We start from the raw sequence: 14,575 nt of genomic DNA, 5'->3' as shown, positions 1-14,575 counted from the left end.
AGATGACGAGTTTTTGGGGAAAATTAGGAAGAATCCAGTTTTTGTATAATAGTTGCAGAACCTGTTATATATGAATTATATTTAATTTACATCTGTTTAATAGTTCATTATATGATGTTATTTCAGAATTGATGTTATGTGTTAAGTTGTTAAGTTGATGTGATTGCAAGTTGTGTGATTGATAACATGTAAGTGTGTGTTTTGTGAAATTGGAGATGATTTAAATTGTTGAGCTGGTGATGAATATGCTAAAATAATTCAGACTTGAAGATGGTCTGAATATGCATATGTTAGTTGAGTTGTGTACCTTACACTGCATAGTTGTCAAGAGGCAATGTTTGCTAGTTTTCGTGGAGACTAGTGACTTGTCCCAAAACTGGAGTGGTTTTGGAGCCTAGAGCAAGGGCTTTATTGGTGGTTATCTGTCTGGAGTGGACGCGGTGATACCGCTAAGGATAACAACTTTGGTACCAAAGGCATTTGCACGGGTCTCACTTGATTCATATGTGTTAGGGTGTTGTTGATACTAATTAATGGTAATTGTGATATTTTTTTGAGATTTAATGTTGTGGTAATTGGAGACAATAATATTTGCTTACTTGATGCTATGAATTATGGAGTATTGTCATAACTGTGAGATTGATTGATTATATTAAATTACATAATTTATTATTTGTTAGTGGAGTGTGAAGAATTTATGTGGAACATAAATAAGCTTTTACATTATTTATTATTATGCTTATCCATATGATATGAGTTCTCACCCTTCTGTTGGAATGATGTTCTATGCGACATTACTCAGGTATCGAGGATAGTGGAGCTTCTCGCGAGGGTTAGTTTGAGGAGCTAGTCTTTCATTTATGGTTTAGTTAGGGGAGTCATGCTCTGTTATGTAACACGGGGAAACGCTAAGTTTTGTACATTGATGTTAAGAGTTATTTTATTAACTCTCTTTATTAACTTTTGAATTATGTTTTATCTAGGAGTTGAAATAAATCCGCTGTGCAAATTTATATATTTATTATGAGCATGACAGGTTTTTTTGAATTATGTTCTGGAGAATAAGTGTGACACCCTCTGTGTTATGCATTTTACTCTGATTTAAGTTATAATATTTACGCGGGGTTTAGAGGGGTTACATTTGATAATTTAAAAAAAAAACTAAAACAATGAGAAAGCATTTCGACCAAAGAATCGCTTATTGTTCAGATCCATATTTTAGCACCACAAAGCTAATTCAGTATTAAAAATAAAAAGTTCAAAGTTTGTCCCTCTTTTTCGTCTTTTTGTCTTTTCTTTTTTTCTTTTTCACGTTTCCTAAAATTGAATAGAAATGAGTTTCCCTCTTCGGACTCAGAAGCAGTGGCAGTGTTCTAGTTATCCACAAGTGATGGAGAACAACAGGCTTATCTATCTACTATCTACTCCTTATCAGTTTAATAAGAGGAAGTTATGTAACGTTTAAGTTGTACCTCACATTTACCTTATTCATCTATCTACTATATAACCAGACATGTGGACGGATTATTATTGGAGTTTAATTTCTATGCATAAAGTTTTTAATTTTTACACCATCAACCAATTAGATTTTAAGAATATGAGAAAATCTTTTTTTTTATTTAATTTCATTAATTGAAGTGACACATCCTTACAATTTAATTGGTTGATGGTGTAAAAAAACTTTACATTGTCCGTACATCATCCTTTTTTTGAACTAAGTGCGTCATCATTTTTCTCTTATTATTGTCTATGGAATTAATGATAATGTTTAACGTAATTTTTTTTGGACGGGAATGTTTAACGTAATTTTTTTTTCACCCGATGCAATTATCTTATACCATACTAGTATTTTTAACCATTCACTTTCATTTATTTTGTGTGTTTTTATTATTTTTGCGTTATTTTCTAAAAGATATTTTTGTATTAATATATAGGCTTAAAGGGTCCAAAGGCACCTGAGATTACAAAGGGAATCAGTTACAGGTCCTAGAAATTTTTTTCATCAAATTAGGTCCCTAAATTTTTTTTTTAATTCAAGTAAGGTCAAATGTTGTCACAACTCAATTTTGTCTTAGTCATCGTTACCACGTGGCTTTTTTATTTTTTTTTAGGCTTAAAAGCATTTGTTGCCCCTGATGTTTCATGTTTGTGCAAAAGACACCCCTCATATATTTTTGTCCATGTTTGTACCCTCAATGATACTGAAAAGTCTAGCGAGTACCCCTCCGTCAGTTTAAATTCAGAAATGGAAAAGGGGTTAGGGAGGATTCGAACTCAGGACTTTTAAGTAGCAAAACATACACTTGACCAGTTGAGCTACATAGATAATGGAGACATATTGGAAGAAATTTTAATTTATATCATCTCCTTCATCATCATCAAGCACCGCCATTCTAGCTCTCTCTCTCTCGAACTCAGAACCTTTGTTCTCTCCCTCCCTCACGATCCCTTTCGTGGTTGGCTCTCCCTCTCGATAGGTCTTGAGGAGTGATATAAAAATCCCCAAATTCTACCTTGGCAGATTTGGATTCCCAAATTTGGCAGATTTGAATTCCATCAAGTTAGAGATTTTTGGTGGGGAAAGAAGGAAGTGATGGGTCATGGGTGGTTATGGTTTTTGGAAAGGAGGAGGGGAGGGAGAAGGGAGATGGTGGCTGGTAATTTGTGGAGTTTATGGGTTTAATTTTGACTTGAATTTGGTAACCCAGAAACAAAGATTCAATTTTTTTCCACATTTCCTTTATTTGGTAACCCACAAGCTCCAATTCATGCCATAAACTCACTATCTCTGTACGTTTTCATCGTTGATTCCATCACTTTTTGGGTTCTTGTTCGCATGGCTTTGGGATTACTTTTTAAGAATTTTAGTTTAAATCCAATTGGGGCTAGATCATTGTTTTATTACTATGGCAACAGAGATGGGTTCAATGATCTAAAGATTTATGTATAGAATTTGTTTTGACAATTTGAAGTTATGGATTTTGCACTGCTGGTCGATGAAGAAGAAGGAGAAGGAAGGAGAAGAGTATATGAAATTGATGATTATGAAGGAGATGATATAAATTAAATTTTCTTGCATTATATATCAATTATCTAAGTAGCTCAACTGGTTAAGTGTGTGTTTTGCTACATGTAAGTCCTGTGTTCGAATCCTCCCCAAACTCATTTTCCATTTCTGTGTTCGAATCCACCCCAAACTCATTTTCCATTTCTGAATTTTGTAAATGTTGTTATTATTATCCACGTGGCATGTCAAAAAAAAAGGAAAAGTCATTTCAGCCCTTCCGTTAGTTTTTTAACGTCAAACTGACGGAGGGGTACTCGCTACACTTTTCAGTATCATTGAGGGTACAAACATGGACAAAAATAGATGGAGGGTGTCTTTTGCACAAACATGAAACATCAGGGGCACCAAATGCTTTTAAGCCTTTTATTTTAATTAGAAAAATTAATTAAAATTTTAATTTTAATTCCAAGTCAGTTATATAAGCAGAGCAAAAAAAAACTTAATAAAATCATAATCTAAATATGAATCCCTAATCTAAACAATAGCCATAAAACTTGACAGTAAACTGTTACAATAGGAGCATAATGCAGCAGAAACTGTAAGACCCAAGTTTTTAAGCTTATGCTAAGTGAATAAAATCTTATTCACGATTAGGGTTGATGTATTGTGAAGGGAAACCTGAACAAGAGTTTATTAAATGAAATAAAATTATGAAGGAAAAAGTTCAGGAAAAGTCTAAGAATTGCATCATGATCGATAAAAGTTATAGCACGATCGATACACGCTTAAACCTAGGTCAGAAACCCTGGTAAATAGCTAGTTTTCACTTATAGGCACGATGGAAGCTAATTCTAAAAATCTTCAGAGAAATGTTAGAACTTCTCTTATTCCATATATAACAAGCGTTTCGAGGCGAAACTATAGGATCTACGAACGTCCGATTAAAATCATCGGAAGTTTACCGAAACTGAAACCCTGGTATTTCAAAACCCTAGAATCACCCGACAATGAAGACTTTTTCTATTCGGAGCTTCAAATGAAGATTCTACACGCGTACACCCATTTCTCTTGATGATTTCAATCTTTCTTCAGAAGGAAGTTTTCTATTCTGACATCCGATGCAAAAAGCAACTTATCGGGTAAAATAGTTTTACACCGACTTTGCATTAGTCACCTAAAATACAAGGAGACCTCTTTTAAGTTTTGGATTTATGTTGCCAAAACCTATCTTAGAATTCACGGAGAGTGAAGCCGGAAAAATCAGATTCGCGAAACTTTCATTTTCCCGCGTTTTGCCAACCTCTATATATAGCAAGAAAAGGAGAAAAAATGGCAAAAACTTCACCATTTTCTCTCCAAATCCGTGAGCTTCACCAAGAGAGGAGGAAGAAGAGCTTTTGTTCATTTCTTGCTTGATCGTTGATCCAACAGTTGCTACTTCAAGGTTTCGAGGTATAGTCGCTAATCCTTACCTCTGATCGCTTTTTCCATAGCTTTTCTCTATGTCTTTCTGTGCTCATAGTTTTGAGGTTTTTGCAAAACTATCCTGAATACTTCATTTTTGATTCTAAACATCTTCCCTACGTTCTCCTGAGTATGTTTAGCTAATAATACCTCGCCGATTCTCAAAAAACTACCGTCGAGTTTCAATTCTGGTGAAAATACCCATTTTGGGGCAAAGCTTCGTCATTTGGGCTGAAAACTATCGCCTTAGCTTAGTGCTAGTAGGATTAGTTGTCATAAACGTCGTTGGTGACGTCCCCATCCAATTTGCTTTTCGAAATTTCAGTTTTGAATTTCTGAGCTTAAAATATTGACCAAAATACCCCTGTGACAGTTTTTGATCCGATAATTTTTCCGAGTTTAGAATACCCTTAGTTACGGCTAATGATAGCATAGGAACCAAGTTTGATCGAAGAAAAATCGAACCCCACAATTACCAATAGTGGCCGAGCACCCTAAGGGGGAGGGAGGAAAATTCCTTTTTCGAAAACTTGTCCTTTCGCGCTAGATTATCGTACCTCGGAGTATGTACTACTTCGTGTAACCTTAGTGAGTATTGATAGCTTAGTTTCCGATAGATTTTGATAGAATTCTGTGGATTTACTTTAAAGGTTCATTTGAAGAGTTTCCCAAGGAACAAGGCTTTGCTTGTGAAGAGGAGTTAGAAGATCACCCTGGAGAATCTTCAGGTGAGGGCTACTCACTGAATCTTTAGTTAATGCTTAGGGTCGATGCTTTCGACATTGATTTACTGTTTATGCACTTGTTTATGTTTGATTGGAAAAGTGTTTTCTGAGGCTTCGGCTGACAATGTAGATGATTCATCTACTGAATGTTTTTGAGATTGAATTACATGGTACGTGCTAAGTGGGTAATCTAGGATGTGTGATGCATGCTTTATATGCTAAGTGCTACGTGGTTATTTTAGAATGTGTTGATATATGACATGTTGGTTGATTGTGCTGATTTAATTATGTCTTACAATGATATCTGTGATTCTGAGTAGTGAGGATAGCGGGCAGGTCATGCCGATTTTATTTTGAGAGTTTTGAGAAAGTTTGATAGGACGAATGAGATTCGGGCCTTGTTATGGTATTTCATGGATCGAGACATTCTCTGGAGTCAGTTGGGATTAGGAGATCCCGAGAACTTATAAGATTTTCGATAAGTCTAAAAGGATATTATTTTGTAAAGAAAACTCATAAGACATTAAACAACCTCTAAATCTTCAAATAATGATAATAAACTCGAAAGGAAGCTTAGGATGCAAATCTTAGTTTTGGAAAGCGAGAAGTGTCGTCGGATCCAAGTGTTGAGAATATTAAGAAGTTCTGAGTATGTTGATACTCCTTCGCTCTTTGAGCAGTTTGTTTAGCCATCCAAGGGATGTGCCGAGAAGCTTCACTGAGGCGTGAGACCTTGTGAATGCGTGATACTCCACTGAGGTGTGAGACCTTGTGGAAAGCATGGATCTTCACTGAGGCGTGAGACCTCGTGAACAGCATGAAGCTTCACTGAGGCGTGAGACCTTGTGAATGCGTGATACTCCACTGAGGCGTGAGACCTTGTGGAAAGCATGGATCTTCACTGAGGCGTGAGACCTCGTGAACAGCATGAAGCTTCACTGAGGCGTGAGACCTTGTGAATGCGTGATACTCCACTGAGGCGTGAGACCTTGTGGAAAGCATGGATCTTCACTGAGGCGTGAGACCTCGTGAATAGCATGGAACTTCACTGAAGCGTGAGACTTCGTGCAAGTGTGTAAATTCACTGGGGCGTGAGACCCCGTGAAAGCATAAAACTTCACTGAAGCGTGAGACTTTGTGAATGTGTGAGACTCCACTGAAGCGTGAGACTTCGTGAGAGCATTGATGACTCGAAGAGTTATCGTGAGTGGTTGCACTCATTTTATGATTATTGTATTTTGTAACAGAATCGACTTTTACCTTAGGGTATGCTTTTAGAGACAATAAGTTAGCTAGAACACGTGGCGACGTGTCGAGTGAGGTCGGAGACGTTGTTTGGCTAATCACATTGCATTCATGCACACATAGGAGGTTAATACACGGCGTGATACCGGACCTCGGCGGATTCCAAAATGGTCATAAGACCCGGATTTCCGCGTAAGAGCGCTGCTAGGTGACTCTTAGTAGCAGACCGAAATGGCAGGCCTTCGGGTTTTATGCTGATCTGGCTACCTTTGTGTGGTGTAAGAGGCACGCGGGCAGAAATGGTCCCACCGTTGCTGGTGCTAGGATTGATCCGTTTGATGTCCATCCGTTTCCGGAATGCATATTGGTTAACTGGGTTAACCGCCATCTGCATTTCATGCAACATGCATACTGACTTAGTTGCTGAGTGTGATTGATAATTGTTAATCATATTTGATGCATGCTATTTGTTACTACTGTCTTTTGTATTCATTATGGAATATGCAACCCTAGGCTGTTATCCCTAGCTATAAGCCTAGGTGGCTATTCTATTATCTGTATCTATCGGTGCTATTAATTACATAATTCTTTGGAGTTGACCCTCGCGTCTTCTGTGTGTGCTTTGGCGGACTACGCCATTTGTCAGATGTCTTTGGCGGGCTGGTTCACGACGGTTCACCCTTCGGGGGGAACTAGGGTTGAGATGATGGAACAGGAGCGCATCGCGGTAGCGAGAGGAGGACGGATGTGAAGGTATGAAAAACGGTAGAAAGGGGGGGTTTGAATAACGTTTTCAGTACAAAGCTACCACCTTAAAGATTTTAACAAATCTTTTCGAGAACTAAGTGCAAAAGATAGAGATAGAAAAGCACACAAGGATTTTATCCTGGTTCACTTGATAAATCACTCAAGCTACTCCAGTCCACCCGTTAAGGTGATTTCTTCCTTCTTAGAATGAAGGCAATCCACTAATCAGGTAAGAGTTACAACTGCACTTGAAACCTACAAGTGACTAACAATTACACTGACTTAGCTCACACTAAGATTCACTCTCTTAGTCTTCTCTAGGATCCGATCAACCTTGATCTCCTAAAGGAAAATCAAACAACTGTTTGAGGTTGGTGTTTACAAGGGTTTGCTTCTGAATAAGCTGAGTGTAAACTAAATAAATTACAAGATGAAAGAAAGCTTAGAGTATTTTGAATATCTTGCGCGTGTGTTGCTTCTTGTATTCACTTCTCTTCTCTAGCCGCTTCTTTCAATCTTCAGCCTCTATATATACTCCAAGGATTAGGGTTGAGCGTTGCATGGGAAATGCTACCGTTGGAGGGCAGTTCTGGAAAATCCAGCTTCTGCTGTGGCTGAGAACGTTAGGTAGGTCGTCAGGAAGGTACACTTGCTTTTGTACTTGGATAGCGACTTGACCTTTTAACCTAGGAGACTTCTGATCAGAGGAATGCTTCGTATTGGAACTTGTGAAGCCGGTTGATCAGAGTCAGAGGGATAGCACAGATCCTCTGACCATTGTATCTTCTGATTCTGAACTCAGAGGGAAGAACATGGCCTTCAGAGTTTCTTGCTTCTGGACTTCAGAGTTTCTACTATTCAGCTTCTGGATCTTCAGAGTCTTCTACACCATCAGAACATCTGAACCTTCAGTGTTTCTTGGTTGTCAGAACTTCTGGATCATCAGAGCTTCTAGCGACTGAGTCCTCATCAGAGTTTGTATAGCTTCAGATCTTCTGAAGCTTTTCCACTGTTCATACTGAACATGGTGAATGCGAAAGCGTTGCTTGGGTTACCCTTTATACACAGTGCTTCTGATTTGTGTGAAATTGAGTCAGGGTCAGAGCCTGTAAATAGCACACTCAGAAAAACACGTTAGAGTACCACAATTGTTCATATCAAAAGGTTAACTTGTAATCATCAAAACATAGAGTTGTACTACTAGATCAAAACTTGATCTTACAATCTCCCCCTTTTTGATGATGACAAAACTAAGATTTTTGATGAACAATTCTTAAACATTAAACTGAATTCACTCAGAGTTTAGAGATATAGAATAAGACTTATCCTGATGTGAATAGTTTATCTTGCTCATTCTGAATTCAAGTCACTGCTTGATTCTGAGCTTAGCTCCCCCTGAATCTAATACTTGATGAAAACGTTAGTAAAGTCTAGATTCTGAGCTAAATCATATAAGAGTTCAGAGTGAAAAGCTTATGACATAGATGAAAAACGAATAATCAGAGCGCATAAGTGATCAGAGTCATGGACAAGGTATCAGAGTCTTGGGTATCAGAGTCAACTTAGAATCACTTCAGAAGAAGTGAAATGTATTCCTTGTATTTGCCCAGTGACACATCTATGGTCATGAAGGTGGAACTCTTAAAATCTCCAAAAGAAAAATAAGTCACACTAACACATCTTACACATCAAAAACTGGGTTTACTCCCCCTTTTTGTCATAAGCAAAAAGCTTGGGGTGTGAAAAACTTAGCTTGAAGTACAAGGTACTTCCCCTTAGAGAAGGTCTAAGTTGAAAGAAAATGAAGACGATGTAAGAATCAGAGTGAGGCGATAATAAATAGAAGAGTTAATGCAAGGGATGAACGTTTACCACCGGTCAAGTGAGTAAATAGAAGGATCAGTTACCAAGAACTTAACCTCGAGAAACTGTAAGAGCATTAACCTTCAGAGAGAAAGTGAAGCCTATAAAAACGTTGGAGAGAAAGGTAAGCTTCACACCTCGAATAATATTCAGAAAAAAAAAAAAAATGGCATCATACAGAATGGCATTAGAAGAGCTCAGAAGGAAGGCGTTTGAGGAAGATATGTTCCTCAATATTAGGCATCCCGATGGTACAAAGACCATACAAGAGCTGACGAAGACACTGCTTGAAGAAGATCTTGGTCCAGAGATGGAGAAAGATCTGAAGGAGTTCCTCTGCTTCGTGGAAGAGATTCAGGAGCTTTGCCAGCGGGAGCTGAATCTGCTGGAAGAGAAGGAGACTGTGGAAAAGAGACTCAAGACGACAGAAGATAGTCTAGAAAAAGATGATCTGAGCATCAAACTTGGCAACATAGAGTATGCATTGGATCGTCTGGAGAAGGAAAGAGTGGAGCAGCGCCAAGAATGCAGAAGAATGAGGAAGGATCCTCCATTCTAGATATAGGGAATAATGTATGATGGAAAGAATTATGATGTAAACATAGAACAATTATGAATAAAACAGGTTTTGCAAACATATGTGACACAAATATATATAGATATATGCATATAGAATCACAAATGAACAAATTAAAGTAAGTAAATAAGCAGAGTTTAAATAAGACAACGTTAAATAAAAAGGAAAAGGAAGAAAAAGAAGAGATCCTAAAAAAACTAAGATTTGTCAGTACGGCGCAGAAGTTCCATCATCATGTGCTTCATCTCAATCAGCATGGATTCATGAGTGTCAAGACGTTGTTCCATGATGTCGAGTCTGGATGAGCTTGTCGGAGTAGAGCTGGAAGGAACGTTCTGAGCAACTTGAGGTTCTGGAATGGAAGCAGAAGCAGCAGGAGTAAACAGAACTGGTGCAAGTCGCTCTGCCTCAGCCTCAGCTTCAAGACGTGCTGCCTCAAGTCTGGCTTGTTCAGCCTGAGCTGCTGCTTGACGGGCAGCTTCTTCTTCTTGTTCTTTCTGTCTCTTGGCTTCTTCAATGGCTTCAAGAAGCTTGGTTCTCTGTTCGAGTTCATGAAGAGCCACCCTCCTAGCAAACCTTTGCTTTGCAGCCTCAATGCTCTGACTTCCCTCGGCATGCAGGAGCTGCAGCATAACGGGAAACTGAGCCACCAGCCAAGTGCTCAAATTGTTCCACTCATCAGCCACATTTTCAGCATTCTCACTGAGGTCAGTCTGACCTTGCACATTGCGGAGCCTCAAGGAGGCTTCATGATTGAAAATATTGATGCACTCAGAGAGAGATGTGGGTTGAAGGTGAGTATAGGGAATGATGGAGAGGTTGGGTGCAGGAGAGGCTGGATGATTGCTGCTATGAGCTTCAGAGGCACCTTGTGGAGAACCAATGTTAATTATGGGAGCATTGGGTTCAGAGGTTCCACGGTGAGGGTCTGAAGTTTCAACCAGAGGGTGAGGTGATCTAACCGAGGATTGGTTAGATACTGATTGTTCAGGTTCAGGGTCTGGTTGAATTGGCTCTTGTTGGTCAGGGACAGGGTGAGCCTGTTGGACTAAGGGGTCTGCCTCTTGGATAGGATTGGCCAAGATAGGTTCATCTGGGTCAACTAGACGGTCAGGTCTAGGGCCAGGATATTGCCTAGGGCTTGGACAGGTAAGGTAATATTCTTCCAGGGCAGATACCTTCTCTTTCCTAACCTCCATGAATTTTCTAAGTGATTCAGAGGTATTGGAGGGAGGAGAGTCAATGACATTGATGGGGAAGGATACAGGGGTGAAGGCTGATGAAGAGTCTGTATCCGTGGTTCTGACAGCAGGACGTGCTGATGCTCTGGGAGCAGAGTGATCAGACGTTCTGGGTTGTGGTTCTGTTGGTTTGGGTTCTGGTTGGTGGGGGATGATGGGTTCAGAAGGTAATGGGTCGTATGGAATGGTAAGGAGAGAGGTTGGATCTTCTGACCTAGAGGGTTGGTTCTGAAGCAAATTCCAGAGTGGTGCTTCAGTAGGAGAAGGTTGAAAGAATGAAGATCTTGGGGAATGTGGTGGAGAGGTGGTTTGTGCGGCTGGCTGGGATTCAGGAATAGGAGTGAGGGGATTTGAAGAGTGTTGGAGTAAGGCAGAAATTGGGAGTGCATCAAATAAATTCAAATCATCATCAGAGGTAAGTGCAGGCTTACTTGTATGTGCTGATGATCGAGTCACTCTGGCAGGAGCTTCAGTCCGTCTGACCTCTGCAGCAGCTGGTTCCACCCGAGTAGGCTTCACCACAATTCTGACTTTCTTCTGCTTCTTCTTTGGAGGACCATCCTCACTATCATCACCATCATCATCATCAGGCTTGCTCTTCGCCTTCTTGACCAGAGGGACATCAGATTCCTCTGAGGATTCGTCCAGAACCATCTTCCTCTTGGTTTTCTTCTTGGGAGGAGAAGGAAACTCTGGAGCTGGTGGAAGTCTGCTGACGAAATCATCAAGGTCAATCTCGAATCCTTGAGCCCTGAGGTCTTCAACATAGCATCTGATGGCTTCAGGATGGTCTGCTTGAGTCCACAGAGGGTAGTCATTCAGAGGCATTCTTCTTCCTCTGATCTCAGAAGATGTGTCCTCATGAGCAGGAGCAATCTTCTTCTGGATCAAACCCATCTTCTTCAGAGAGTTGGCAGTGAAGACATCGCTAACAATTGTGCTCAAGTCCTCTGTGCAACCAGCATTGATCAAATCTTGCACCAAGTTGCTTTCAATGAGAAAGTCTGAGAGCAGCCTCCCAAAAGGGATATATTTGATGGCTGACTTGATGGAGGAGGTGGTGCGAGACTTCCGGATGCATTCCTTCAAATAGGAGAACAGGAAGTAGGGAAGGCAGATCTTCTCCTTGTCTTGAATGAAGAACAGCATCGCCTTCTGATTGAAGTTGATGTAGTCTGGAGAACTGCCCTTTGGTCGTTGATTGATGCAGTTGAGCAGGATCTTGTGCCAGATTCTCAGTTTGGGGTGAAGGTCCATCACCTTGTAACTCGTCTTGCCCGGTTTGAAGGTGGTGTACAGGGCCTTGTTGACGATGTCCTTGGTTCTGGGTTTCAGCTTCGATTCCGTCAGTGAGAACCGATACCCATGAGCAGTTTCTGCACCTAGCAGATTCACGAAGGACTTCTCCGTGATGATGATCTTCCTACCCAGTATGTAAGAAACCACCTGAGTGTCATCACAATCAGCGTGCTTCCAGAATTCCTTTACTAGCTTCTCATACACGGGTCCTCGAAGTCGATTGAAGTAGTTTCCCCAACCTTGAGCTTGGACTTCAGGACGGAGATCAAACCCATTTGCAGCCAAGTTGTCGAGGTTGAATCTCCATTCTGCCAGGACTTGGAGTTCCTCAGGAGGAAATACACAGTGAACGGCACAGCCCCGTTCTGCAATAGGAACAATCTCCTCTTGAGTTTGAGCTTGTTCTTGTGCTGGGTTCTCAGAGCCCCGTTGACCCGTTGCCAAACCGACTACCATGTGAGGGAACTGAGGTGCATTTGCAGTAGATCTTCTGGTTTGTCTCACCATTTTGAAGAGGTTGAAGGTTTGAGGTAGAAGATGAAGTTTGAAGGATGAAGAGAGATCGAGAGAGAAATCACGAAGGAGGCAGTTTTGAAAAGCAGGGAGTGCGAGAGTGAAAACCGGAAGTGAGAGAGAACGTGTGTGTATAGTGGGTTTTATCAAATAACCGTTGTTGATTCAAAAAGCACTTTAAGATCAACGGTTGAAAATTAAAGATAGACAGTAACAGTAAAATACACAATCACACACAGGAGATAAGCATATCTACACGCAATCACAACAGACTGTCACACGGGCACAAGGAACTATGCATCAGAAATTCTGACGCACGTGTTGTTGTCTCAGCTTCAGAGTCAGTACCAGTGGGCACACACACTCTGATTGAGTTACCTTCTGGACTAGACATCTTCTGATCAAGAAGTATCATAGTCAGAGGTTCTGATCTATCTTCACTCTGGACAAAAGTCCATGTTTAGATTTTTCAGAATAAAATTAAATCTATCTTCAGCTAAGGGCTTTGTAAAGATATCTGCCCATTGATGGTCAGTATCAACAAACTTCAGAAGAAGTACGCCCTTCTGCACATAATCTCTAATGAAGTGATACTTTACCTCAATGTGCTTTGCCCTTGAATGCAAGATAGGATTCTTGCTCAACGAAATTGCAGCAGTGTTATCACAATAGATTGGGATATTGCTCTCAAGGATCTGATAATCCTCCAGCTGATGTTTCATCCAGAGCATCTGAGTGCTGCATATTGCTGCTGAGATATATTCTGCCTCTGCAGTTGATAGAGCAATGGTTGATTGCCTCTTGCTTGCCCATGAGACTAGATTGCTTCCCAGAAATTGACAATTTCCAGAAGTACTTTTTCTCTCTGTTCTATCTCCAGCATAATCAGCATCACAATAACCTGAAAGCTTATACTCTGATGTTTTCTTATACATCAAGCCAAGGTTAGTGGTGCCTTTCAGATACCTTAGGATCCTCTTAACAGCAGTTAAGTGGGTTTCCCTTGGATCTGATTGGAAACGAGCACATAAATGAACACTAAATAATATGTCTGGCCTAGATGCAGTTAAGTACAGAAGTGAACCTATCATGCCACGATAGAGCTTCTGACATACTTTACCACTTATATCTTCTTTTTCCAGAATGCATGTTGGATGCATTGGAGTCTTGGCCACTGTAGATTCCAGCATATTGAACTTCTTCAGAAGTTCCTTAGTGTACTTGCTCTGATGGATATATGTTCCTTCTGGTGTTTGATCAACTTGTATTCCCAGAAAGTACTTTAATTCTCCCATCATGCTCATCTCAAATTCAGCCTGCATCATCTCAGAAAATTCTTTGCATAGAGATTGATTAGCAGAACCAAATATAATATCATCAACATAAATTTGCACAATTAAGATGTCATCTTTATAAGTCTTGCAAAAGAGAGTTGTATCTACTTTACCCCTTACAAACTCATTCTCCAGAAGGAATGAGCTAAGTCTCTCATACCATGCTCTGGGAGCTTGCTTCAGACCGTAGAGTGATTTCTTCAATTTGAACACATGGTCTGGTTTCTTTTCATCTTCAAAACCTGGGGGTTGATGAACATAGACTTCCTCTGAGATATAACCATTTAGGAAGGCACTCTTTACGTCCATCTGATGTAGAACTATGTTGTGATTTACTGAGAAAGAAATCAATAGTCTGATTGCCTCCAGTCTTGCTACTGGAGCAAATGTTTCAGTGTAGTCTATTCCTTCCTGCTGGCTGTAGCCTTGAGCAACTAGCCTTGCCTTGTTTCTGACTACATCTCCTTTCTCATTTAGCTTGTTTCTGAATACCCATTTCGTTCCAATAACATGGACATTCTCAGGCTTCTTCACTAAGCTCCAAACATCGTTCTTGGAGA

The sequence above is a fragment of the Lotus japonicus genome, chromosome 4 (assembly GCF_012489685.1).
Source record: "Lotus japonicus ecotype B-129 chromosome 4, LjGifu_v1.2".
In the NCBI taxonomy this organism is placed as follows: Eukaryota; Viridiplantae; Streptophyta; class Magnoliopsida; order Fabales; family Fabaceae; genus Lotus; species Lotus japonicus.
Note: the sequence above shows the minus strand (reverse complement) of the source record.